Genomic DNA, 6,834 nt, shown 5'->3' on the forward strand with positions numbered 1-6,834 from the left:
GGCAGATGCTCAAAAGTGCAACTAGGGAAGCCAGAAAGCCAGACTTCCCAGCTCAAATTTTGTTTTCTTCAGACCAAAATTCTTTTGTTCAAAACAGATTGGCACCAACTTCTCAAAATTTGCATCATAGAACAAAGATTCCTGTTTGAGTAAATACAATGAGAGCGCACAGCTTGTGTCTCAAAGGTTCCTCCTGCCCGCACTACCACCCACTCCGAATTTCTATTTCTAATCTGCTGGGGCAGAGGAGCCCACTGAGCCAGACCAGGGACAATGCGGAGAGGGCCTCTGGAATAAGAACGGGCCCCGCGCAAGGACTCGAAGGCCGCTGTCTGGGGCCTGGCTCAGGGACAATAGGTGTCCTCACTTCTGGACGGAGGACGTGGCTCCTGAGTGTTAGAACTGACCAGGTGAGAACTTGAATAAATGTGATATTACTGATTGTGTTGGAATGAGCAGGATTTATGTAAAATGAGCATATGCTGAAGAGTCAGAAAGCCCGTGTTCAGGCCTGGCTCCGCCTCTTACTAATGATGGGGTTTCTCTGCAATCGCATCCCTGTTTTGGGCCTTGGTTTCCCTTCTTATAAGTTAGAAAGAGAATCCCTGTCTTGTACTAGTCTACCTCTCTGTGGATGGAGTATGTGGGCCAATATCACAAATGATAGGAAGGCATCTTGAAGTCTTTTGCAAGAATGATGAATCGGAGGTGTCCGAGATGGCTCAGATGGGGACCGCTCATGGACCCGTAGAATGTGGTGATCAAGAGAGTGGGGCACCTTCCTTCTGAGCCTCTCGGGACTATCTGTGCCCTTCCCTCCCTTCCCCAGGTCTGCACCTCAAGGCCAAGGACCTGAAACTCTGGGAGATGTGAAGTTGCACCTCATTGCTCCCTCTTTCCCTTTTATCCCACCCTCCAGCTACAGTTATAGTGATGAGATGTAATGCGTGTTTAAGTCAATCACATGCCGTTTTACTGCTTGCTTTTTTCACTAAGTCATGCATTTTGGAGACCTTCCTATGGCCATATCTCTAATGCACTGTTTTCTGAGGAACAACAATTTACTTAACTATTTCCCTTCCTATTGGTAGTAAGTCAGGTTTTATTTATTTATTTTTCTGCTCTGTACACAATATTGTGGTGAGCATTCTTGGATCCATGTACACAAACCTGTACAATGAGTTGCCTGGGGCACACAAGCAGTGTTTCTGTTAGAAAGAGTCCTGGGCGTGGAATAGCTGGGTCAATTGAAATTTTGATGGGAACTGCCAAAGGATGCTCATCAGTTGGCTTCACCAGCTTACACACACAATGCAGATTTCTGTTTTTCCACATTTTTGCCAACACTTGGTCTGTTTTTACTTTTTGTTCAATAATTCGACTTTCCCTGACTAATGCAGCTTTGCATAATTATTAATTATGTGTGAATTATTAATTTTCTGTGAATTGTCAGTTTTTTCCTTTACAGATTTTTACAGTCGAGTTGCCTTTTTCTTTTTGCCTGGTTAGAAACGCCGCATATTCTGGATATTAACCGCTTACTTGTTAGTGGGTTGTATGTATTCGCTCCCAGTCTTTTTAACACGGCTTGCCTTTTAACTTGGCTTAGTGTGTATGTTTGACATAGAGAATTGTATAATTTTATGAGCTGAAATCAACAAAAAATTTTTAAAAATATATTTTATTGACTTTTTTACAGAGAGGAAGGGAGAGGGATAGAGTCAGAAACATCAATGAGAGAGAAACATCGACCAGCTGCCTCCTGCACCCCCCCCCCCGCCCACTGGGGATGTGCCCGCAACCAAGGTACATGCCCTTGACTGGAATCGAACCCGGGACCCTTCAGTCCGCAGGCCGACGCTCCATCCTCTGAACCAAACCGGTCAGGGCCAAGGAAATTTTTATGGTTGGCAGATTTTGTCTTTTGCTTAAGAAGGCCTTACTATTCTAAACCCATTAACTATTCACTTGTATTTTTTCTAATATCTTTATACTTCTGCTCTTTAATTCATCTGAAAACTATTTTCTGTGGATAGATGGTGTGAATTAGGAATCTAATTTAATGTTTTCCCCAAATAAATAGCTAATTGGTCTGATCTCACTAATGTTTAGTTCAGTGTTTCTTTTTGAACTACCCCCATTATTGTCTATTTAATTTTCATATGTACTTGGGTTGGTTTCTAGGTTTATGATTCTGTTCCATTGATCTGTATGTCAATATCTGTACCAACACTTGACCATTTTAATCACTATAGCTTACAGAGTGTTTTGACATCAGGTAGGTTGAGACCTGAATAAAAAATGCTATTGAATTTTAACTGGAACTGCACTGATGACTAAATGTGGGGGAAATCAGTGTATTTTCAATACTAAGTCTTCCCAAGCAGGGTTGTCACTTCATTTATTTAGGTTTTCATGTTATTTTACCATCAACTAGATTTTGAAGGTAAATTTAAAAATTATATTTGTTTTCTAGGGCTTTTATGTTTCGTTTTAAATTGAATCCTTTTAAAATTATTACTTACGTGATACTAGTACATAGGTAAGCTATTGGGTTAAGCAAATAGATGTGCCTATCCATAGTTTTGAATGTATTATTTCTAATAGTTTTCAATTGATTCCTTGAAATTTTTTTTTAGATGGGCAATCATATTATTTACAAAAAGTGAAAGGTGTTTTTTTCTCCTTTCTTTCCAAGCTTTATGTCTCTATTTTCCTTGTCTTTTGGCCTCCAGGGCAATAATGACTAATATCAATGATAGCAATTAATTCTGTCTTGCTCTAATCTTTTGTGGGATCTTCTAAGGTCTCCCCACTAAGTATTTAATTGCTAATAATTTCTGATATTTTTTTATGTTGAGAAACTTACATTCCATTCTGAGTTTCTGAGATTAAAAAAAAGTAATTCTGAATGCTGAATTTTATTGAATGCTTATTGTTGAGGTAAGTAATATTACCTCATTTTTGAGGCGAATTACAGGATGAATTTCTCTAATGTTGAATTGTCCTTTGTCCCTTAAATAAGCTCTCCTTGGACAAAATGTACTATTTAATATACTCTTGGATTTGATTTGTTACTATTTATTATGTAGAATGTTTGCACCTACATTCCCAAGTAATAGTTGAGCATATCTTCCTATGATCCATATTCTCTGTGTTCTCATCTCTAGGTTTATTCCACTGCTAGCTATAGTCTGCGGCCAGTCCAGCTTTCTTACCCATCTTCAAACACATCAGATTTCGTCACACTTCAGAGCCAATACACTCCCTGCTTCCTGCACCGGGATGGCTTCCCCTAGGGGTCTGAGTGGCTGGAGGCTGGGTGCTCATTAAGACTCAGGCACCAGGCCAGATATCCCCGTCTTACCTGAACTAGCCACTCCCCGCCATTCTCGACCCCTTTAGCCTGTTTTATGTCCACCACAGCACTGTTTCTACCAGAATATAGTACTTACCGATTTGTTTCCTTGTTTATTATCTGTCCTTTCCTAAGCTGCCACCAGGAGAGCAGGGCCAGTTGCTGCCTCAGGGGTGGGCAAACTTTTTGACTCGAGGGCCACAATGGGTTCTTAAACTGGACCGGAGGGCCGGAACAAAAGCATGGCATTTCAAACTGGCCGGATCCGGCCCGCGGGCCGTAGTTTGCCCACGGCTGGCCCTAGATGCTGCTCCTGTCACAGAGTAGACCCTCTGGAAATACCTGCTGAATGGATAAGTAGTTTTGCTTTTGTTTTGTTTTTTTCCAGATGAGGGGCATGGGAAACAGAATTTTCAGTCTCTCTAGGTTTGGAACACGTTTCAATTTTGTCTTCTTCATAGCATGCTGGTTGGTTGGCACCGGATCCTAATATTTAAGTGCCAGTCCCTGCATGTGCAAACTGGGGCTAATAAAGGCACTCATCTCCTGGACTTTGTAAGGGCATTCGATGAGAAATGTATAAAGTACTTTTCACAGGTAGGGCAGGTAGGTAGCTGGCGCCCAGGAAATGCTTGCTGCTGCTGCTGCTGCTGCTGCTGCTGCTGCTGTTGTTGTTATTATTATTATTCCTGACTCCCTCACACAACACGGAGGGGCCTCCCTGAGCCTCAGTTTCTCCTCACTGGCCAAAGAGGATAGCAATCCCTGTCCTGCTTATTTCACAGGGTGATATGAGGACCAAATGAGAGCATGGAACTTGAAAATGATTAAGTGTCCTGTGAATATTGTGATTCCTTCCTGCCATGTCCAAGAAATAACCCCATTAAGTGAACCTGGGATGTGGTGTGCCCATGGGCAGAGAATAGACCTGGAGCTGGACAGACCTGGCGTCCAATTCTGACTCTGCTACTTACCAGCTGTGTGACTTTGGGCAAATTACAAGCATCTCTGATCCTCATCTTCATGTTATTGCTGTGCATTCAGTAAAACAGGCGACAACACCTCCTTCATGGGATGATTGTGGCAGTTAGAGAAAAGTGAAAGTGTAAAAAACCCAGTTTAATGTTTTTCACAAAAGGGGGTATTTAATAAATGATATCTATTAATATTTGTCTATGAAAAGGACTGGCAAGCCATGATTTAGAACATTCTCTTTCCAACTTCCCATCATCAAAATGATCATACTTCACACATCCTCACTGGCAAATTTCACAGCTAGTGCATTCAAGAAAAGTTATTTGAATAACAAAATCTTTGCTCAGTTCCCCAAACTGCACATTCAAGCAAGGGTTGCTAATACACTGAGTGGCCAGATTATTATGACTACCCCATCAGTACAATGAAGTGAATTAGTTATGCAAATAATAATAATAAAACCTTGAGAGTATTTGCTTAGGAAGTTTTCAATATTCAGTATTTTTGGGTGTCAATTAAGTACTGATGGGGTGGTCATAATAATCTGGCCACTCAATGTAGGTTTACAGTGCGGTGGATTGAGGAAGGTGTGGTGATGATGGTCGCAGAGCTAACGTGTGGGCAACTCTCTGCGTTTCAGGCACGGTGCTGAGGCTTTGCAGGAACTCCCTCATTCCTCCTCATCTTACAGATAAGAAAGCAGAGGCCTCTTGAGTCTATAGCTTGCCCAAGGCCACACAGTTATGAGAGGCAGAGCTGCCAGATCTCAGTCAGCAGCCTGCCACTGGAATCTTTGCTCCGCATTGAGATGGAACCGAGGCACCTGGGCAAGCAGCTCTCTACTTGAAGCTTGCAGAACAAAGAGAGAGCCTAGGCCTCCAAAGAGTGACTTCTCATGGGTACAGTTACTTGCTCATAGGGTGTGCTTGACAGGTACTTTTTGAATGCATGAAGAGTCAACAAATACATGCATAAGCAAATGTGGTCTTCCTTTGAAGACTTCTGAAAACATGACCATAAGAGTATGCTGTACATTATATGCTTACTAGAGGCCCGGTGCACGAATTTGTGCATGGGTGGGGTCCAGCTGGCCTGCCCCAATGGGGACCCATTAGGGGTGGGGCTGGCCAGGGGGAGTTTCCATGGGAGGGCTCCAGGGCATGTGCAACCTGTCTTGCTCAGTCCCGATCAGCCAGACCCCAGCAGCTAACCTACTGGTCCGAGCGTCTGCCCCCTGGTGGTCAGTGCACATCATAGCGAGCGGTTGAGAGGCCTTAGCATATCATTAGCATATTATGCTTTGATTGGTTGAATGGATGACTGGATGACCGGACACTTAGCATATTAGGCTTTTATTATATAGGATGAGACTATAAGAGTGTTCTGTAAACAACTCTAAGAGACCACAAAGAAAACCATATCATTCACTTTTAGCCCAGAACTATAGGTAATGCTCAATCTCAGCATTGATTCTTTGCATATGTTTCCTTCTATTAATTATATTAATATATGTGACAGGCTGGCTAGCTGCTCACCAAATCTGGACTGCATTTCTCAGCTTCTTTCCCAGGAGGTGTGCTATGAAACAGATTCTTGCCAATGGAATGTGAGTAGAATTGATGAGTGTCACTTTCTGGCTGTGGAGGTTAATAAGTAAGTGTGTGTATTGTCCCTCCTTTTATTTTCCTCATCTGCTGGCTGGATGCAGAGGATCCTGAAACCCGCGAGGACATGGATGGAGCCACACCATAGAAGGAGTCTGGGTCCTTTGGAAGACTGTCTACCAACCAGCAACACCTGTGTTGGATATTTCACATGAACAACAAAACTTTTATTGTGCTGGGCCACTAAAATTGGGGATTTGTTACAGCTCATAGCAACACTTCATTAAAAATTTTGATTGTTTCTGAATTATCAAATCTCCTTGTAGAGTTTTAGATATATAAAGGGGTGGGTAAAAGTAGGCTTACAGTTGCAGTACAAATAAATAATACAATAGTTAATAAATAATGATTAAAGAATAAACTCTGAGTTTCACATACTCACAGAGTATATGAAACATTTTTTTGCCCACCCCTCTATGTACGTTGGTTCACTTTGTTGTTGATAACTTCGAAAAGTACACTCAATAAAAATTAGGGGCATAAAAAATGCCCTAGAAGCTCTTTCTCCTCTCTATTCAAGGTACAGAAGTGGTCATTATCATTTACAAGCAGTTTTACATGTTCACTTAATCTTTATAATTTATGTTGTATTTATTTTTACACAGAGGAGGAGACTGAAATTCACTTAAGGGTTTCCCCCAGGTCAGGCAGTGGGCAATTAAAGGCAGTGTGGGGCTTAAACCAGGTTTGTCTGGCCTTATTTCTCTGCTTTTTGGTCACAGCACAGGGTTACATGTGAAGCTCTATGGGGATAAGTCCCTTTCCGTGAGTAAGGTGTCCTACATGGCTCTGACAAGGCCTTGTCCCTTCCTTTTTCACACCTTTGTCTCTGCCAGG

General features: G+C 42.1%; 1 long non-coding RNA gene across 1 annotated transcript; it reads left to right on the forward strand.

The window, feature by feature from the left end:
- The first annotated feature begins 278 nt into the window (after positions 1 to 278).
- On the forward strand, positions 279 to 6,450 carry LOC308528246. Its single transcript, XR_013996683.1, has 3 exons — positions 279 to 410; positions 5,852 to 5,939; positions 6,042 to 6,450. It is a non-coding gene; the product is annotated as an uncharacterized lncRNA (long non-coding RNA).
- The last annotated feature ends 384 nt before the right edge of the window (positions 6,451 to 6,834 follow it).

Source organism: Myotis nattereri (assembly GCF_964212035.1).
Source record: "Myotis nattereri genome assembly, chromosome: 12".
In the NCBI taxonomy this organism is placed as follows: domain Eukaryota; kingdom Metazoa; phylum Chordata; class Mammalia; order Chiroptera; family Vespertilionidae; genus Myotis; species Myotis nattereri.